The sequence below is a fragment of the Manis javanica genome, chromosome 6 (genome assembly GCF_040802235.1).
Source record: "Manis javanica isolate MJ-LG chromosome 6, MJ_LKY, whole genome shotgun sequence".
Classification (NCBI taxonomy): domain Eukaryota; kingdom Metazoa; phylum Chordata; class Mammalia; order Pholidota; family Manidae; genus Manis; species Manis javanica.
The window spans coordinates 142,497,802-142,519,613 of record NC_133161.1 but is presented as its reverse complement, the minus strand read 5'-3'; the positions used below and the strand labels follow the sequence as shown (position 1 = coordinate 142,519,613).

Here is a 21,812-nt window from a genome sequence, read left to right as displayed (position 1 = left end):
TGGGAGCTACAGAGAAGGGAGACTGGGGTAATGGCGAAAAAAAAACAACCCCTTGCAGGCCCAGGAGAGACAGCCATCAGCATGGCAAACATCATAAGTAAGAATAAAAGCACCTTTTACCTCGGGTAGCATGTGCAGTTTCCACAGCGCATTTATAGGCACAATCTCTTTGTTCTTCCTTACAGTTCTGGGAGGCAGGCAGGAAGTGTTATTTGAAGTTAAGTTACTAGATGACACATCTGTATGTTTCCCACAGTATTTAACCTAGCAGGTTGTCCAGTAAATGGTGCATAAACAAATGAATGGACTGGTGGACAAATGTGCATTTTGTAGGTGAGAAACGGAATCAGATCAGTTTATTGGATAGCATTTCACATGGGGCATTTACATGCCAGGCACCGTGCTAGACCCTGGAAAGACACGTTCCCCTCAGGCTAGGACCTCACCATCTTGAGGGTGAAATGGCCAGAAATGAGTAACCACGAAGTGATCAGGCAAGCAGGTCAGTAGTCTGTTTGAAGTGATCACAGAAGATTCTGGAAGACAGAAAAGAGAGAAACTGAGTTCAGGTCAAGAGGATGCCGGAGTGACTTGCCGCAGCGCTGAAACTGCTCTGCAGGGGTTCAGATGCATCCTTTCCTTGTTTCATCTTTTCCCTGATCGGAAAAGTCTCTCTCCTGTTGTCCCCGCCCCCATCTACACTTGACTTGTTGCTAATTCACTCCTGAACTTCTGCCATCATCAGGTCTGTATTCAGTTTTAGGCTATATTAGCTGTTTAAATTAACATATTCCACAGAAAGACATGTATGTGGATTAGCGATAAGAGAGAAAACTTTCGGGTGGATGAAGGGGGTTACAGAGGTGAGGGGCTTGAGGACTGTAAGCTGTCTGGGGGTTTGTGTGGAATACAAAGGTGATTCGGGAGAGAGAAATAAAAGATCTAGTGGTATAAGTAAGTGCTGTGTTTGCAATACTGTGTTCCTCCCTCTAGCACATCTTGCATCAACTCAAATACAATATAAATACACCATGTGTATGTGCGTGCATAGATGTATGTGCACATATGTGCACATGCACACACACACACACACACATGCACCAACATAGTCTTTAAACTTGTCACCAAAATGGTATGTAAACTTTTTCCTATAGCTTCTTAACACTAACCATCTCTGTAGTCATGTTTGCCTGATATTGTGAGCACCTTCCTGTAGCTTGACAGCTGTGGGTTTCAAATTTTATTAAACTTCTGCCTTGTTCACAGTCTGATTTCTTTAAGGCCTTATCTAATTGCCTTGGGCCACCGAGCCCACCACCTTGGCCATCTGCAAAGATATAAATTTCACCATGTAATTGATGGAAAGCAATAAACTAATGTATAATAAATAGCAAAGAATTTTGATGATCTGTGTCTTAGGGAAGAAGATTGCCTCATAAAAGCAATTATTACATGATACATGCTTGCATTATTTGCAAGGTACATGCATGCTCTTCTTCTGCAACCGCTGTTGGGTATTTGGATATAAGAGCTGGAAAACGTCATTTCCAAATGCCAACATGTGTGATGATATGTAGCCCAAACATCTGGGTTGTAGACTGAGAAATGTGATGTTCAGCAGAACCCCTGAGTTCCAGGTGCCTACAACCTGGGAGTAAGTCACCTCTTCTGGGAAGGCATCTGTGATTCTTCTGTTGAATGCAGCTGGCCCTCTTTTCTATCTCCAGAGTACTGTACATGTGTGTTGACTTGTCCATTTCTCTCCACAAGGATGGAAGCACTGTGAGAGAAGTGATGGATCTTACCTTGTTTGTTCCCACATGTTTGTTGAGTGAGTGAATGAATGAATGAAGTGCCTATCAGGCAGTTTTCCACCTTTGAATCTAATGCAGTGCTTTGCACACTGAAGAAACATGATAAATATTGAACGAATACCTACATTTGTGAGTAGAGAGATTCAGATCAGCTGGGTCGCATTACAGTTTTCTGTTTAAATGTCTCAAAGCCTGCAAAGTCATTTTTACACTGCTTCCTCTGGCCCTAGGGAGAAAAATAGATAAAAATAATGAAGAAATAGAAGCACCAGGAGAAGGGGGATGCATTTCCCATGTCCACTTGGGGCCTGAGGCACAGAGCCCAGGGTCTGGATTTCACATCCCTCCACTCTTTCCCTCCTGCACACGGGCCCCCCTCGGCCTTTCTCTTCACATCAGAGGTTGGCCCAGTATTTATATATTACAGGGCCTCTGTATGGAAATCCACATTCCATAAATCCCAGAGCTTTTCTTCTGTTTCAGAGCAAGAGGCTGAGCAAGATATATGTATTTCTTTTTGTAACCAGCAAATGGCTTTTTTATCGATTCACCTCTTCTAACAGTAGGTTTGTCTTAGTACGGACTTCAGGCATCTGTGCTCTCCCCCGCCCCCCGCACCTCCCCCTCTTTCTCTCTCTTTCTCTCTCTCTCTCTCTCTCTCTCTCTCTCTCTCTCTCTCTCTCTCTCCCCCCAGCTAGTCCCTTCCTTAAGTTCAGAGAGACTCACTGTTTACTTTCCCCCCACCCCCAATCTCTTTCTTCCCACAGGTTTATCTGATCTCAGCTCTGCTCTTAAATACCGGTTTCACTAGAGTCTTGTATTTCCCACCCGCTGTGGCTGGAATTTTATGGTGCTAATCAGATTTTTGCTATTTTCCTTCACATTGTGTCCCTACCCCATCCTTCTGCCCTTTTGACTCCTCTTTCCCACCCTCACCTTCATGGTGCATGGGCCTATTAAATGGTGTCCAGTCCAATTTCTGGCACCCAATAAATCTAAATTTTCAAGCTTGGGAAGCCAGGCTCACCCACTGGCACCCAGATAAATGAGTCCTCCATGAGAAACCTGCACCAGTCATTACTCAAGACTCTCTGAAACCCCAATGCAGGGTTTCCTGCCCAAGAGAGTCCCATCCCCTCTTTTCTCCTACACCCTCTGAAACAAAAGATGCCCCACAAGCACAGCAACTTGTCTTCATCACCGCTAATCCATCCCTTGGTGCAGGTGCTCCAAACAACCCCACACCCACGGGCTCCCACATCACCGGCCACAGCAGTGGCTTTGAAATGAGGCTTAATATCCAGCACACGCATCTGCACTGCTCAGCTCGCTGGGGGCCGAGCGTGCCGCTGGACAAAGGGCCTCCCAGCAGGTGTGGCCCTGTTTGTAACCAGCACAACAAACCGGGGCTTCCCTCCCTGGCCCGCCCTGTGGCGAATCCCTTGCCTTTTGGGGGGTAGTTTCAACACCCTAAATCTACTCTCCATCTGGTTGACAAGGGCCCTAACATTGCCTCATGGGGGAGGGAAGGGGTATCTGAAACCAGGTTCCTGGAACCTTGGTGGGAAGCAGGAGCCAAGAGCCCAGGGCTGCTGGGTGGGCAACAGGGGCTGAATCTGTGTTTCAGCAGGAAAGGCGAGACCTGCAGACAGTGATCTGCTCTTGGGAAGTTGGGGACTATTTGTATTTACTTATTTGTTATTTTGACTTGTGAAATTACCCCCTTTCACGCCACCAGCCTTCTGCCTCTGCACAATAAAAATTAATTACAATGAATTAGAACCTTTATAAACCACTCTTAACAGTACAACGGCTCAGAGGCAGCCCCTCCTCTGGCCTCTCACTGGTCTACAGCTTGAAATCCCATCAGAAATAGTAACTCTGAAAAAGCACATGTTTTCTAAAATAAAGGACCTGCTTTGGGCTTCTATGGAATAAAGTTGGGGACTAATAGGATGCGTGATGGGTAGCTTTCTGTGTCAGCTTGGCTAGGCTATAGCACTGGGTTATTTCATCAAACACTCATCTGGGTGTTGAGTGATGGTATTTTGTAAATGTGGTTAACAGCTACAGTTCATTGGCTAAACAGATCCCCCCAAATAATGTGGGTGGGCCTCATCCAATCAGTTGATGTTCTTAAAAGCAAACCTGAAGTTTTGCAGAGAAGGAAAAAATTTCTGCCTCAAGACTTCAGCATCAACTTCTGCCCCATTTTCCAGCTTGTTGTCCTGCCCTGTCTACTTCTGATTTGCTCGCAGCTACAATTCCTGAAATAAATCTCTTTATATAGAAATAAATGGATAGAGTACCTATATCTGTATCTATACCTTTATCATCTATATCCATATCTATATATTGTGGATTCTGTTTCTCTGGAGAACGCTGACTGATCCAGGTGTTTAGGAATCTTAAGCTGCGTTCAGATTATTCATTGTGTAAGTAATTTCCCGGAGAATGTCCCCCTCTTTTTTTTAAATTGGAGCATAGTAATATAATATACAATATTATATTAGTTTTGGGTGTATAACATAAGAATTCAACCATTACATACAAGACAGTCACCGCGTAAGTGTAGTTACCATCTGTCACCATGTAGAGATACTATCATATTACTGACTCTTCCTTCTACTGTACTTTCATCCCTATGACGTATTCATCGTGTGATTGAAAGTTTGTCCTTCTTGATCCCGCCCACCTCCCCGCCCCCATACCTAATATACTGCTACGGTAACTGCCAGTCTGCTCTCTGTGTTTATGAATCTGGTTCTGTTTTTTCACTTGTTTGTTAGTAGGCAACCACCCTTCTTTATTTCCTAAGTGTGAAGCTCTGTGCTGTGCACATGGTGGGAGCTTCATAAATAATCACTGAAGTGATGGGAAACCCAGAGAAGCCCCAGCCTGCTTTTCTCCACCTCTTGCAAGTGGAGTCATTTGCTCCCTCTCATCCACATAGGACTGAGCAGCCCTGTTTCCGAGTCCAGCTCGGTCAGGACGTCCCTGTAACATTGTCAAGTCCTGATACTCTCATTACTCTGCCTTTCAAATCCATCAAACAAACCGTATCTTCTCCAAAGGCCTCACTGAAGGTCCAGGTGCACAGCCTGCTCTGGCCTCCTCAGTGCTTGTTTGTGGGTTTTTTTTTAGGTTTATGTTTGCTGTGATTTTCTTTGCCTGACATCTTAAGACCATGTGCTTCCTTTCTCATTAGCTGGTGGACCCTCTGTGGGAATTCTAGGCTCTGATGTCGTGGACCATTTATGGGCTTTGGAACCAGCCAGGCTAGTTTGAGACTGAGTTTTCATAGAAGCTCTGAGAAACTGATGAAGTCATACAACTTTTACGAGTTTTCCTTATTAGTAAAATGAGGGTGAAAGACTCATAGGAACATGTGATGGATAAATAAAGCAAATAGTTATCAGTTATTTTGTTAACATTAGCAGCAAAACACTCATGTTTCTCCTAGTGAAATTCTCGGTGGAACTGCAAAATATAAAGCGGATAAGAGCTGCTTTGGTTGGCTCTAAGGACACCCTCCTACTGTGTGCCAGAGCTCCTGTCCTCTACATATTCAAGGACAAAGTTTCAGCAGCTCTCCATCTGCCTCCGGCATCAGCATGTAACCCTGCTGTACTGGATCGTTCCTGCCAGCCTGAAAATACAGTGGAGTGGCCCCATCTTCAAACCCAACCTCCAACCAACACCATCTTCCTTCCCCCTGACTTCTCTGTATTTCCTACCTCATTCCTGCCATCTTCTCTCCAGCAAAACTCATAGACAAGAGTTGTCTGTACATTCTGCCTCCATCATCTCTCTGCTTGTTCTTTCTTGAAACTATTCCGTGGGTCTGTGTTCCCACTACTCCACCGCAGCTCTAGCCAAAGTCCCCGAAGACCTTCACAGTCCCAGAAACTACAGTTGATTCTCAGTCACCATCTTGCTGATCTGTCAGCAATGTCAGCCACAGTTGATCTCACCTGCACCGTAAAGTGTTTTCCTCCCTGATTCCTGGAGTACCCCTCTCTCTGGTTCTCCCATCTCGCTGGCAGTCCATCTTTAATCTTTTTTGCATGGTTCTTTCTCATCCCCCTGTTCTCTAAATTTGTGGGTGCCACAGGGCTCAGTTCTCAATGTATACACACTTGGGAGTGGGAAGGAAGGATTCATCTTATACCATCGCTTTGAATACCATCTATTGACTGATGAACCCCCAATTTACATATCCATCTAGGCCTTTCTCCTGAAAGCCAGACTGATACAGCCAATTGCCTACTTAATATCTCTTCTTGGATGACTAATAGACATCTAAAATTAATCATGTCCAAAAGCAAACTCTTGATATTTCCCTGAAATCTTGTTACTCTCATGCTCTTCCTATTTCAGTTAATGATAATAACATTCTACAATTTATTCATCTCTAAAACCTTGGGATCATCTTTGACACATCATTTTTTGTCGCACCCTACCTCAATTCCAGTGGCAAATGCTATAGGCCCTGCATTCAAAATATATCCAGAATCTAACCACTTCTTACCATTTCTACTGCCACACTAATGCAAGTCCAATTCACTATCTTCTCTCATGTGGATTATTATTGCTTTTTATTAAAGTATCATTGATATACAATCTTATGATGGTTTTACATATACAACACAGTGGTTCAACATTCATCCATATTATCAGACCTTCCCCATCCATTGTGGTCACTGTCTGTCAGTGTCATAAGATGTTATAGTCATTAATTATATTCTCCATGCCATACTACTGTCCCATATTGTATCTATATTGTGATATTGATCCACCTATATTGTGAATGTGAATTATAGTGCCCCTTAATCCCTTTCTCCCTCCTCACCCACCCTCCCCAAGCCCTCCTCTTTGGTACCAATAGTCCCTTCTTGGTGTCTATGAGTCTACTACCTTTTTATTCCTTCTGTTTGCTTTGTTTTTATACTCCACAAATGAGTGAAATCATTTGGTATTTGTCTTTCTCTTTCTCTGCCTGTCTTATTTCACTGAGCATAATACCCTCTAGATCCATCCATGTTGCAAATTGCAGGATTTCTTTTCTTTTTGTGGCTGAATAATATTCCATTGTGTATATATATATCTTCTTTATCCATTCATCTACTGATGGACATTTAGGTTGCTTCCATATCTTGGCTGTTATAAGTAGTGCTGTGATAAACAGTGGGGGTACATATGTCTTTTTGAATCAGGGATCTTGTTTTCTTCAGGTAAATTCCTAGGACTGGAATTACTGGGTCAAATGGCATTTCTATTTTTAGTTTTTTGAGGAACCCCCATATTGCTTTCCACAGCTGTTGAACCAATTTACATTCCCACCAACAGTGTGGGAGGGTTCCCCTTTCTCCACATCCTTGCCAGCATTTGTTGTTTCTTGTCCTTTGGATACTGGCCATCCTAACTGGTGTGAGCTTATATCTCATTGTGGTTTTAATTTGCATTTTCCTAATGATTAATGATGTGGAGCATCTTTTCATGTGTCTGTTGGCTATCCGTATTTCTTCTGTGGAGAAGTGTCTTTTCAGGTCCTCTGCCCATTTTTTAATTGGGTGTTGAGGCATATGAGTTCTTTACATATTTTGGATGTTAACCCCTTATTGGATAAATTATTGATGAATATATTCTCCTATACTGTAGGATGCCTTTTTGTTATGCTGGTGGTGTCCTTCAGTGTGCAGAAGTTTTTAGTTTGATGTAGTCCCACTTGTTCACTTTTTATTGTTTTCCTTATCCAAGAATATGTGTTTAGAAAAAAGTTACTCATGTTTATATTCAAGAGATTTTTCCTGTGTTTTCTTTAAAGAGTTTTATGGTTTCATGACTTACATTCAGGTCTTTGATTCATTTTGAGTTTACTTTTGTATTTGGAGTTAGACAATAATCCAGTTTTGTTCTCTTACATGTAATTGCCCAGTTTTCACAACACCAGTTGTTGAAGAGGCTGTCTTTTCACCATTGTATATTCATGGCTTCTTTATCGTGTATTAGTTGACCATATATGTGTGGGTTTATATCTGGACTCTCTATTCTGTTCGGTTGACCTATGGGTCTGTTCTTGTGCCAGTAGCAAATTGTCTTGATTACTGTGGCTTTGTAGTAGAACTTAAGGTCAGGGAGCATAATCCCCCCAGCTTTGTTCTTTTTTCTCAGTATTGCTTTGGCTATTTGGGGTCTTTTGTGGTTCATATGAATTTAATAACTATTTGTTCTAGTTCATTGAAGAATGCTGTTGGTATTTTGATCTCATGTGGATCATTTTAACAGCCTCCTGTCTCCTTACTTCCCCCTCCACTCAACTATAGTTTATTCTCAATACAATATCCAGAGTGATCCTCCTAAAATATTGAGTCATATCACATCTCTCCTCTCTACAAAATCTTCCAAAAGCTTCCCATCTCACTCAACGTAAAAAGTAAAGTCCTATGAAGGGCCTGGGTCCCTACACGGTCTGTCTTTGGCTGATTAAGGTGGAAGCTTAGTTACTACTTTCCTTATCCACCTCTGAGTATGATCCTCTGACTTCAGTCACAATTTCAGTGCTGTTCCTCAAAAATGGTGAAATATGTACTCAGGACCTTTGCAGATGTTGTTCCCTCAGCCTGGAACATTTTTCTCCTGCATATCCACATGAATTCCCCCCGATCATTCCTTTCTTCAGATGAGAGACCTCCACAGAGACTTGGACCTGACCACCTTATATAAAACGGACACCCTTTCTCATCTCCTTGTAGCCTCCTTGCCCTGCTTTGGTTTTTATGGCACTTACCGGTACCTGACCTATTATACTCTCCTTTGTTTATTTATTTTCTATTCCCACAAAACCATGAGTATTATGGCATTAGGCGCTTTGTCTCTTGCTCACTGTTGTATTTATTTACTAGCACTGAGTACAGTGTTTGGCACATAGCAGGTTCTCAATAATTATTTATTGAATAAGTGAATGAATGAAGTGAAACTGACAGGCCAAGAGCCCCATTCACTGCACCCTCCACTCCCAGCTCTGAATCCATTCTCTGCAGCCCCAGAGGTGGCCTTGTCCCTAGAGAGCCATCCTATTCACTCCCTGCAGGTCCCTGTTATTTCATGGGGAATGTCTGTGGTTCTCTCCACAGTTCTTTAAATGAGATGGTTGTTCTGACAGCCTGTCAGAGTTTCTTCACACTCCACAATGAATTTAGTCTGGATTTAGGTATCTGGATGCTTAAAATAAATTATTTTTTTTCTGACTATTTTCTTGTCCCTGGGTTCAGTCCCACTGTAGCCATGTTGATTCCAGCCACTCATGTCTGAAGACCAGTCTCCTTGATGGCAGAGTTAGAAATGTGGGACTCTGAACCCAGATAGAGGATAGATTTACGTCTCGGATCTCTCAGTTTCCCCAGTTATGCTGATCCCATAACCTCACGTGGCTAATGTGAAAATTAATGTCTATTAAGTGTTTAACACAGTGCCTGGTACCCAACAGACTCAATAAATGCTGGGGGCCCCTTGACCTTCTCTGTCTATGCCAACCATAGACCTTTGCTCTCAGGCAGTGGAGTTGCTCTTTCTAGCTGCTTCTTGCTCCATGTGAAGTTTTGGCAAAGCTTTTTTTTCCCCCATACCCTGCATATGCTAGGCTTGCTGAGAAAAGCAAATAATTTTTTCCAAAGCACCTGTATATACAAGGCCTGAAATTACAACAGGAGAGAAAGTTCAAATGCTAAAACTAACTTAAAAGCTTCAAGGTAATATACTACAGACTTTGGATCACTTATTATTGTGTTTAAAGATCAGGATGAATGAGGGATATGGATGATGTAAGTATATTTTGATTAGAGGGAGGTGGCTAATAAACCCTCTAGAAATAGTCAGTTTATCGTCTATGGAGCAGTTAAGAGCCTGTGTACATGATAGATGCAAATTTCCTGTAAAGTCTATTTAAACTTAACATGGATGGTAATTAGGGGTAGAAGACAAGCGCAGTCAAATGGAAGAACTGAGGAGAGTTTAATGAAGGGGCTATTTACAAAGGTGTGGGAAGGATTAAGGAAAACCAACCAGTGGTGTGGAAGCAACCAGGGCAAGCAAAAAGCTGGGAATCAGGACCGTCTGGGCCTCAAGAGTGAAGGGAAGGAGCCATTTCTACTCCTGGAGACACTAGCTAGCTTCAGAAGGCTGCCTGAAGCACAGCTATCTCCAAGCAACCAACAGGGAAAGAGCCGGGGGCGTTAGTGCCTTCTTTGACAGTTCCCAGGTAGACACAGGGAGCCAGGGAGCCTTGGACGTAGCCCCCAAAGGTCTGGGGGCCAGAAAAGTGGGCAGAGGGATGGAGGGGGGCATCTTAAGGGCCAATAAGGGAAAACCCAGCAGTGTCTGCTTACTGATAAGTGACTTTTGAAGAAGTGAGGGTTTTCCCAAATACTTATCTATAGTGTCTGAAATATTTACTGATATGTTGTATTATGTTTATTCATTGTTTTAACTTTAAAAAATTCTTATTCAATGTTTTTTCTTTTTTTGGTGGTGGGGGAGGAGGATGAGTATGGGCTCTTCCCTTAGTTTTGTCTTTCTGTAGTAAAATGACTTCATACTGTTTCTTTAAATATTAATATGAGACTGTATGGTTCTATTTGTGTGACTTTAAGAACTGACTATCCAGTGCATGGAGGTAGAAATTAGAATATTGGTGACCTCTGGGAAGCGGGTATATATTGACTGAGAAGGACACAAGGGACCCTCTTTAGGAACTGTGTATCTTGAACTGTGTGACTACACAGGTATATATATATATATATATAAATGTAAAAGTATACTGAGCTATACACTTAAGATTTATATATTTTATTGTATACAAATGTTCCTTAATAAAAAAAAGAAACAATACTATGGTTATGTACTTGGAAGTACAATGTTTGTATGCAATATTTTTACATGTTTATGCAATGTATATGAGCACTTGTGGGCCAGATTTGCTTTGTCTTATCTGCTTTCTCTACACTTGTAACTGGCATTCAGTTTTTTTGAGGGGTGAAGATAGGGGAGGGGTGTAGACTAGTCTCCGAGCAAGCTAGAGACAATTACCCTCAGTTGAAAATAAACATAATAAAACTATAGAAGTCTAATTTTTGCAACTTGAGAGGATTTTTTCTGCAGCTATTCACTTCTAATCACTCTCACCTAATAAATGAATAGAATAGCTAATGTGATTAGACTAATTCACTATTCATCAAGAATATTAAATGAATAGAATATTTTGCATTTCACCAGTCACAGATCTTGAGTATTTACCTGATATTACAATCAGACATGTGTTAGATTTTCTCTCTGCTTCTGGGCCATAGCTCATGGATAATTATAGTGTTTAATTAGCCCCACATAGCACTTAGCTCTCCGGTGTGGATGGAAATTACAGGATGTAGAAAGAACAAATCAAATGCTCTAAAGGAAAGTAGCCCTTTGCTATATTCCCCTGGAAGCATTAGCAGGGGCTATGGGCAACACTCGGTGAATTTTGTTATTCCACTTGAATAGAAAAGAAGTTGCTTTTCATAAAGATTTAAAAGTACATTTAAAAAAAAAAAAGCTAGTAACTATGAAATAGAAAATAGGCAGAAAGTTTAATGTACTTATAAATAAGAGGATTTTTCTCCCCCTGATCATTCTTGACTACCCCCTACCCCTTATATTTGATGAAATCATAGAATCCTCAGTTGGTTGGGAGCTCCTTTGTAGCAAGTTGCACAGATAACTGTAGTCTCAGGCCATTGATCCAACTACCAGAGGTTCAGGGGCCTGCTGCTCAGTCCCTAAGGCCTGGAACAATGAAGCAGTTGGCCAACTAACTGCCTAATTTCCCAATTAAATGTAATACTTTGAGTCAATCCAGTCTCATCCTACAGATACAGTGAGCATCTTCTCTGGTGAGATGGGGTGCTCAGTGCTACGGAGGCTTCATGAATAACACAATACTATGCCCTCTAAGCTTGGGAAGTGTGCTTGGTGGGGGTGGGGGTGGGGGGCGCGGGGAGGTTGGAGAGAACAAATGATCTAAGACAGGGTGTGTGACATGGAGTAATTAAGAAATATTTGATGAGGAAGGTACTTTGGATGGATCTTGAAGAAGATTTTGAGACATTGAGGTGAGGGCAGCCTGGGTGCAGAGCTGTAGGAACCAAGATATGGTGGTGGGATTCTAGTTTGGCTTCTGGGAAAAAGGGTAGGGAGGGAAAACATCTTCTGGATCCCATCGGGGCCGATGACACTTGGCCCATACTTATTCTATAGCTCCTGAGATGAAAGAAAATGTATTTTCATTTGAATCTCTTTCTTCCATGAAGGTCTTCCTTTGTCCCCACCCTGGTGTTGTACGGGCTGAATTTGTTCATTCTCTGAAGAGTTACAAGGTCATCCTAACACTTCTTTCTTTTCTCCCTCATGTACAAGGGGAGAGGGTTGTGAAGTGGAGACACGGGTGGGTGGTGTGACAGGAGGTACGAGGGGCAGGAGGTCATATCACCTAGGGAAGACTGGCATTTTCTCTGGATGAGTTGGGAAGCCGTTGCCACATTCTCAGCACAGGACTGGCATGATATATTTGATGTGTTAAAGAGATCGCTGTAGTTGCTGTAGAGAGAGGATAGACTGGATGGGGAAGCAGCAAATAGAGATGGAAGTAAATAGGGTAGTTAGGTATCCCTTGCAAAAGCCAAAGCCAGGGAGCTTGTTAGCAGTGGAGGTAAGCCATTGCCATATTCTACACCTGTTTTGAAGGTACAGCCAAGGGATTTTGCTGGTGGATTGGGTCTGGAATATGTGAGATAAAGAAAACTCTACGGGTTTTGGCCTAAATAATCAGTCAAAATGGAAGAGTTGCCATTTTCTGCAATGAGGAGGACTTGAAATCTGCAGAATGGGGAAGGAGAAGGGTCACTTATTCTTAGGAATATTAAGTTCGATATTCCTATTGAACAGCAAGTGGAGACATGGAGGAAGGAATTGAGTCAGGAATTAAGGGGAGAGATCTGAGCTACAGAAATCTGAGCTAGGGAGGCACTGGAAACAGATAGAACTTCCAAGCTCGGGGTGGATGAAATCTCTGTAGATAAAGAGAAGAGGCCAGGGTCCTTGGAACTCAGCATTTAGAGGTTGGGGCTTGAAGAGGAACCGACACAGTGGCTTACAGATGAATGGCCGGAGAGACAGAGGCTTCTCGGAGGACAAATGAAGACTGTTTGAAGTGGAAGGGCAGATCCATCTCTTGGAAAGAAAAACAAAACTTTTTCATGCAGGCTCCATGCCACACAAATGGAGTATGCTGTTGCTAAGTGTGGTAGGCAGAATTCTAGATGGTCTCCAAGATTTCCCATGCCCTTTGTATGCATGCCCAGCATAATTCCTGAGACAATGAATATGATGGATTTTACTCCAGTGAGCAGGTTATGTTATCTGGCAGCTGGCGGACCTGACCTAATCACATTGGCCCGTTAAAAGCAAAGACTTCTCTCCAGCTGGTTGCAGAAGAGGAAGTCAGACGACATCTCCCAGCTGCTCTGGAAGAAAGCAGACACCGTGTTGTGAATGGCTTAGAGAAGACCCAGGGCAAGGAGACGCAAGTAGCCTCTGGGACTGACAGCAGTCCTTGGCTGACAGCTCTCAATCCCAGAAAAATGGTATTTCTGGCCTATGGCCTCAAAGACATGAATTCTGCCAACAACCAGTGATCTTGGAAGAGGACCCAGATAAAAGCCCCAGCCCCAGCTGGCACCTTGATTGGAGGCCAGTGAGATCCTGAGCAGAGAATCAAGCCATGCCCTGCTGAGCCTGTGACCTACAGAAACCGCCAGATAATAAATTCATGTTGTTTGAAGATGCTAATTTTGTGGTGATTTGTAATGCGGCAATAGAGAACTAATACTCCAAGCAAGATTGAGGATTTAAAAGGCTTATGGTAAAAAGAGAGAGAAAACAAAATAGAGATAGAAAGGGGTAAGAGAGAAGGGGAGGGAAAGAGAGAGAGCAGAAAGAGATGATAAAGAAATGTGCCTATATGAATACTTTCAGGGAACTATTAATCATGAAGTAAATAATTCTCTTCATTGTAGCAGAAGAATTTAAAAGGGGAAACAATGATTTATTGCTGAATCCATGAGGGTTTCAGAGTAAATGCTTAGCCAGCCCTGGTCAGCTGACTGGAGACGTCTACTCCCTTCAGTTCAGTGTATGATTCAGGGCTTCCTCCCCAGTAGCCACTGGCCTGGTTTGGCTTTCTAGGGGCACGGTTTCCACTTCTGCCCTCATCTGAATTGCCTTCACAAAGCCTCACCTTTTCTGACATGGTCCAAATAACATGTTACATATTATTGACCTGGAGATACAGAAATTAAAGTCCACGGGGGAAGTGGTGCCTGTGGTCCGTGGCACACTTCCAATTTTTCTGGGCTATTTAGAGCAAGCACAGTTGGGCATTCAAGCCAAAAGACCTGGGCTTTAGTTTGGGCCATATTTTCTCCAGCTGTGTGACCATAAGACATTGTTTACCTTCCTAGAATTCTGCCTGTAATTTGGAGGATATTCCAGTTCTGACTCATTTCTAACACAGAGAGTGTTGGTGATAAAGTGAAAAATGGGGAGTGTTGTGCAAAAAGTATATTATTATTTTTTAGCTTGGAGTGTGAGCTCAGTAGCTGATGGTTTATTTGAATCCCAAAGGTTCTGCATTGAAGTCTGTTAACATCCTAGTCACCATAGAGCCTACCCTTAAATATCACAATGTTAGGATGTTTCTCCAAGTAATTAGAGACATGGAGCCGTGAGGAGCAAGATTCGTTGCCACATAGATAATATTATCATAAAGGTAAAATTTCATTGCAATGAATATTATTGCAGTATCATGTTTCCCTGCAATCTTGAAATGAGTACTTTCTCTAATTATCTAAAATTAAAAAAGCCCACCTACGATAGTGAATGGCCTTCCTTTACGGTCAAAGTATTTGATTGTGAGCTGTGTGCAGGAGACAGGGAAACCCTGAACTGAGCTGTCTGCACCTTCCATCCTGGTATGAAGTAAACATCAGCCTTCAGAGATTCTCCTTTTCCCCCTTCCAGTATCATAGTGGCTGAAACAATACTTCACTTCCAAACCACCATCGAATTGAGGGGTCAAGAAGAGGAAAACAGAGGTGGATTAGAGTCAAAACACCCTCACCTCGGAAGTTGGAAAGGGTTCTTCTGTGATCTCTTAACGCATTGAGGAGGGAAGGGACACAGCTATGTTTTATCTCCAACCCCAGCGATGGGGAAAGTAGCAATACATCCTAACAAAACCCCATTGTGTGTGCATGCGCACGCAGATGTAAAAGAAGAGAAAAGGGCAATCTCAGACTTTTGTGTTTTTTTTTTTTTTTTCACAGAAAGATTATACTTTGGAACACAGCCCTGTTTAAAGGGCTGGTAAAGTCATTTGATTTTTCCAGCAAAGCAAGGTAGGAAGGAATGTGGTTTTTATGACTATGTTTAATAGTCCATTATTTCAACAGACATGGATTAAGCATCTACAGCACCGGGGAGGTAGCCCAGTGCCCAGCACAGAAAATGGTCCCGCTCACGTGGAGCCTGGACTGTACAGGGGAGACAGCATGAATGAACTGACAAATATGTAATGTGTCAGGTGGTGGTATGCGCTGCAAAACAAATGGAACAGGGTAAAGATATAAAGCTCGTGGTTGGTTGTGTAGCTGCTATTTATATAGGGTGGCCAGTGAAAGTCACTCTGATAAGGTGACATTTGAGCTGAGAACTGAAGAAAGTGTTGATGGAGAAAGCCAGGTAGGAACTTGGGGGAAAATCATTCCAAACAGGGGAAGATGAGTCAGGCAAGATTCTTACCCTCAAAAGGAGTACAGCCCAATCTAAGAGACAGACATAAGCAGACGTGCCATCCCACAAGGCTCCGTGGTGCTGGGAAAACAGCGTGGGCTGTGGAGAGAGAGATCCTGGTCCTGCCATTTGTACTGTGTCTACCTCTGTGCAATCTACTTTCTTCTTTGAGATACAGGGTGTGAGGCAAGCAATTTCTATGTTGTAGAATTCTTGTGAAGAATAAATGAGATGACATAGCTTAAGTATATAGCAAATAGCAGGCATCTAATTAATGCAATTCTCTTCTCCCTCCCTTATAACAATAGTACAATATGGTTAATTAGTTGAACACATACTATGAACAGTACGTATTCATAATTCTAAGGTTTGGCACATTGTATTGTGTTTAACTGATTATGGGTCCGTTGCCCATACTACACCAAGATTTTCTTGAAGATAAGCAAGTGTTAATAACCATTGTTCCTACTGGGCCTAGCCTGACATCTGGCACAGTAGAGTAAGTCTTTACTGAATGAGTGGAATTAACAAGTGCTCAGAACAGGAGTGGTCAGGATCATTATCTGTCATACGTAATTACGTGGAAAAACAGAAAAGTTATTTATTCCTGATTACCTAGCAATGAAATCAGGTTTTCTATAGAGTCTGTACAGGGCATGCTCCATTTAACAATTATTGAAAATCCTTCTGGACTTGATATATTTCAGAGACCAGCCTATATTTGGGAATAAACAGGGCCCTTCCATGCATTTCTTTTATGTGTTGAAGTAATTAGGAATTTTTAAATCGTTTATTCTTAATGCAAATGGAAATATAATTTAACCCCATATGATATAAAAGATCATATCATCCTTCAGTTTCAAGTCCTCTTAAGTGGACTTTGTTGATTTCATTTTCTTTTCCTATTCTTGCTCATTCTCAGGCAGAGAAACTGAAGAGCTTTGCATATGTCTGACACATCATAGATACTCAAAAGCTGTTTGTTGAATGAATAAGTGACTGATGATTGAACTCTTGCAGTCTCAGCCACTCCCCATGACACTGATCTTCACTTTCATCAAGATGTCAACACTCTCAGCCTCTCGTTCACCCACTTCACTGCATCCAGCTCGCCTTCATCCCCGCACGTCTCACTAACACCTTCACGTCCTCAGTCCTTGGATCTGCTGTGGAATCTACCACCACTCGCTCGCTCCCGGTTCTGCTCCTTGGTGGTACAGCGCCATGTGAGATGATCTCAGAATGCTGCTGGCATGGACTCCACCCATCCAGGCCACCTGACTTCAGTGGGCCTGTGCTGGTGACCTCATTATCCACCACATGGTCATTCCACAGCTTTCCAAAGTTTCTCTGCATTCTCCGAGCATAGTCCTATTCTCTCCTGGAATTAGCATCGGCAGACCCTCTCCTTTGCTGCTTCCCTGGGAGTCCAGAAGCCAGCAGGGCCCATCTCGGCACACGTCGGATTGGCTCTGCCACATGTATTTTCTAATGCCCTCCCTAACCTGCTTATTTATTAGTGTGTGTCCAGCCCTGATCTCCCACGGCTTCCCTGGTATCATGTCTTTTCCGTCTTCTTCCAGGACTTACTGTGACCTTGGCTCGGCTTCTGCCTACTTTTCCAGTTATCTGTTGTTGCATAGCCCTGTCACACCCCCCTACAAAAAAAAATCAGAGGCTTTAAACAACTCCGTTTTATCATAGCACACAATGTTGGCAGATATCCAGCAGGGCTTGGGCGATCGCCATCAGCTTGGTCACTTGGGGAAATTCAGCTGGGGGCTGGGCTGGAGAGTCTAAGGCAGCTTCACCCACATGCCTGGCGCCTTGACGACGATGGCCGGAAGCTGGGGTGGGCTGGCTTCCTCTCCATCTCCATGTAGGCTCAGAGCCTCTCCATGTGACCCCAGCAGGAACCGATGCACGGGGGCTCCCAGAGACCAAGTTCTCTTAAAAGTTAGGCCTGGAAATCACACAGTATCTCTTCCGACATACTCCTAAAGATCATAAAAGCAGTCACAGACCAGCCCCAATTCAAGGGAAATAGACTCTACCACTTGATGAAAGAATTTTTGCATTTTTGATTCATTACATTTATCCAAATTAGATTTGGGAATTTCTTTTGCAGACTCACTAAAGACCGACTTTAGCCCAGATGCCCTCTGCTCAGCTTTGATGCTCCCATACTGCCACTGACATGGTGAAAAACCCGCACTCTGCCATGTGGCCTGGGTTGTGACATTTGACTTAATTTTTTTTTTTTGCTACAAATTCTTTTTAAAATTATGAATAAATGCTTTTAGAGCAGTTTTAAGATCACAACAAAGTTTAAAAGGAAAATTACAGAGATTTCCCATATGTCTCCTGCCCCAACATATAAGTAGCTTCCTCCACCAAAGGTGTACAGAAATTAGCAATTGATGAACCTGCACGGATACATCATAATCACCCGAAGTCCATAATTTACATCAGGGTTCCCTCTTGGCATTGCCCATTTTATGGCTTTGGACAAATGTGTGATGACCTGTATCCACCACTGTAGTGTTAGAGAGATTAGTTTCGCTGCCCTACATATCTTCTACTCTTGTACGGTAGAACATGGAGATGCACCATCTAGAACCTTCTTTAAGGAAGGACTTGCTCCCCAGTGGTGGGCAATGCAGAGAGTAGCTTTCAGCTGTCAGCATCTTCTGAGTCTGCCTCAACTGGAGCAAGATGTCCCCTGAGATCACGCCTTTCCTGAGGCAGCCCACATCCAGGGACTGAGCAATGCAGGTGTATAAAGGCCAGGCACTTTGGTCCAGCCATTTCTGAATGATACAAGACAACTCACACTAGGGACCCTCACTCCTGAGCTCTCCTCTGGGTTGATGGAGGTCTGTATTGTAGGTTTCCGGCTCCCTTCCTTTCACAGGTTAGTCCCCAATGAACATCTTATAAACTAAACTGTCTCAGCATCTACTTTCAGAATACCCTGCCTGTCACGTACCTCTGTAACTGTATATATGCACATATATAACACACACATATCAGATATGTATAATACACATATAAATAATATATAACAAAATATCCATATACACACACACACACATATATATATATATATATATATATACACACGCCATCCTGGTGTCAGAAAAGGCTAACCATGTCAAGTTGACATTGGTTGTTTCCATCTGTCCTGTACCTCATTTCTTCCTAGTCTGTTGGTCAAAGCACCATCCTGCTTGTGGGAGCGTGAAGAGAGCTTTTCCTTCACTCATGCAATGTGTATGGTCTTCCTCGTCTTTCTCTGACCATAAGTCTGGGTGCAAAACTCAGTCTGGGCCCATCAGAGTCTTGATGGCATTTAACCAGGGCTCAGGAGAAATGTTTCTTTTTCTGATGGAAAAGTTGGAAAGATGCATGACAGAGGCAGCCCATGGAATGAGTCTGGCTTGTGCTTCTCCTCATGGGAGAGACTATAAAAGGTACATAGAGTGCGTGCAGCAAAGATGAGACAGTGGTCCGGGCAGCCTCAGATCTCGGGGTTCAGCCCTCTGCAGCTACACTCCTGGGCAAGCCAACATGTTCCTGTTTGGACCTAAGTTAGTTGTTGAAGATATACTGTTACCTACAACCAAGAGTCCTGATGAATGAATCCCTCCAGTTTTGCTCTCAGGTCAGTCTTTTTGTCCTTTTAGGGCCTTTCTCCTTCAATTATACCATCTTCTTTATTCTGTCCTTACTCTGTCTCTCTCTACTGGTTGCTTTCTCATTGCACAGAACCAACACAGACCTCACTGATGGAGGAGAGAGGACTGTCCACTGAGTCCTCAGTCTCTTCAGCTACATTTCTACTTTCAACTTTCGATGCTTGGCGAAATTTCTTTTAATGAGGAGGCCATACACATCCTCACATCTTTGCTTCATTCTCTCAGCCTCCTACAATCTGTCTTCTGTCCTCACCTTTCTACTGAAACACAGTTTTGAAATGCCAGTTATCTAGTAGAGGCCACAGGAAAACAACCTTTCTTCGGTTTCTTTATCTTGGGTCTATTTCTGGCATATAGGACTATTAATCATGATAACCTTCCCTACCCTCTGGCAAGATGTGGTCTCAAGCCTCCCTTAGAGATCTTGCATTCCCCTGGATTCCTGAGGCCTGACGTTCTTGTGGAGTTGCAGGGGAGAGGTCACAGAGCACAGCCGAGGCAGATGCTCCCCTCTCATTTCAGAGTCAGGAGGAACAGCCATAGAGATAGTTTGGAGAGCAGGGGGCAGAAACGGAGGGGACTTGGCTAGGTGGCTTTGTTCTTAGCAGAGTAAGAGTCAACACCATTGGCCAAAAATGTGGAAGCCTAGGTGGAAATGTCAGTATTAAAGGAAGTGGGTGAATCTTACAAATACTGTAAATAACTAATTAGCAAATCCCAAAGTAAAGAATAATTTTGTTAGAAACCAGGAGCAGGAGCCCAGATAAGATAGCCAACTGTGATTCCATCAGCACAATGTGGCAAAAGTCCAATTGTAGGGAAGACTGTTTAAGGGACAGGTGAAGACTCAGGACATCATGAATGTGGCCAACCAGGGTCCAGACTGGGTGAAAGTGAGGCCAGAAGAGGCTCTAGACTTTGAGACCATGGCAAATAGTAGTTCAAGAAAGTTGAGGGCATAGAGAAAATGATGACAAGTTGGTGAAGCTGAATTCTTCGAGTAGAAATGGGTCCAACTGATGACATGATCCATGGTACGGCCATCTTGTGCAGTAGAGGTTCTCACCCAGAGGGCTTGATAGAGCACAGATTACTGGCCCCACCCCTCAAGATTGCCATTCAACAGGTCTGGGGTGGGCCTGAGATTTGCATTTTTAACAAGTTTCAGGAGATGCTGATGTTACTGGTCCAAGGACCATGTATTGAGAGCCACTGCTTTGTGGTGGGGAAAAGAAAGGGGATGGAGGTCATTAGTGCTGAGGAGGTGAGATCCTGAGAGGCCAAGGTAAAAAATAATTGATAAAAGCTTAGTGTGCTAATGGAGTCTCAGGTGAACAGATGCTCAAGGCATCAAAGGTCAAAAGACTACATCAAGGAGTGGGAAGAGAATTGCAAAGGAGAAGATCTCGTGTGCAATGGCTGCAGGACAAGGCTTTGTAAGGCTGGTGGAGAGCAAGGGTGACCTTCTGTGAGCTGCGGCCAGGGAAGAAAAACAGCTTCTTCAGGGGAGGGGTTAGAGAACTATTTATAATCAAGGGAAACCACATTGCCATTTAGAGAGTGAGGCGAAAACAGTACTGGTGTAGGGTTTGCAGCTGTATGGGGGTTTGCTCACTGACCAGAACATGATTCTGCAGGACACCAAAAAAGAGACCAGTGTAGAAGATGGTGTGGGCTGTGAGGGGGTGGGTGAGTGGAAAACTGGTCTGGATATAAGTGGGGCTGACTGAATGGGAAATTCGGGAAGCAGACAAGGCGGGTAGGCTCTGCACTTAGACCGGAAGCATGGATACCAGAGTGAAATCAGGATGAGTCTGGGCCCAGGTAAGGTTGCAGACCTGCTTAGTAAGGGATCTGAGAATGCAAGTGCTGACTATGCATTTTACCCTCCTCATGAGAGTTTAAACCACCCTCTGCTGCATTATGTGAATCTCCGTCGAATCTCCGTCTAGGTTTGTTTTTTGCTTTGACGACATCATCTTAGCTTCTGATGATCATAATGTGATTGGGTGGGAGGTAGGCAAAGGGTCTTTTGAGGAGGAACAGGAAGCCAGGCTGAGGCTATGTTTCTTTCTTTTCGTTTTTTACCCTAAGAACTTCACAGTATAGTGCGCACAGTTGAAATAATTGATCCGCATCGCTGACTCCCCTTCTTGTCCTCACTGTGTGTAGGTTGTATGGCTTGTGACTGACTGCATACAGCCTTGTACTGTGAATTGCACTGGGAGAACGCGAGACCCATTTTAGAAGTCTGATGGGGCAAACAATCATTCCGAAGCAAACCCTCGTTGGTCACTCTACTCTAAAGGGAAATAAGACTAAGCTCAGAATCAGGGGTCTTGTTCCATCCTGTTTGTGACTTGCCTGATGTTTGCTTGTGTGGTTTCGAAGGACCCTTGCAGCTGGTGACAGTATTGTA

The 21,812-nt window shown here is 43.3% G+C and overlaps 1 long non-coding RNA gene across 1 annotated transcript in view; it reads right to left on the bottom strand.

The window, feature by feature from the left end:
- Positions 1-325: 325 nt before the first annotated feature.
- The window catches only part of LOC118967382 (uncharacterized), a 52,986-nt gene continuing 31,499 nt past the window's right edge, over positions 326-21,812 (bottom strand). The window contains exons 5-6 of the long non-coding RNA XR_005054367.2: positions 1,940-2,040; positions 326-536 (exon numbers count right to left, since the gene is read on the bottom strand). This is a non-coding gene — a long non-coding RNA (uncharacterized lncRNA). The remainder of the gene's footprint in view (positions 537-1,939; positions 2,041-21,812) is intronic.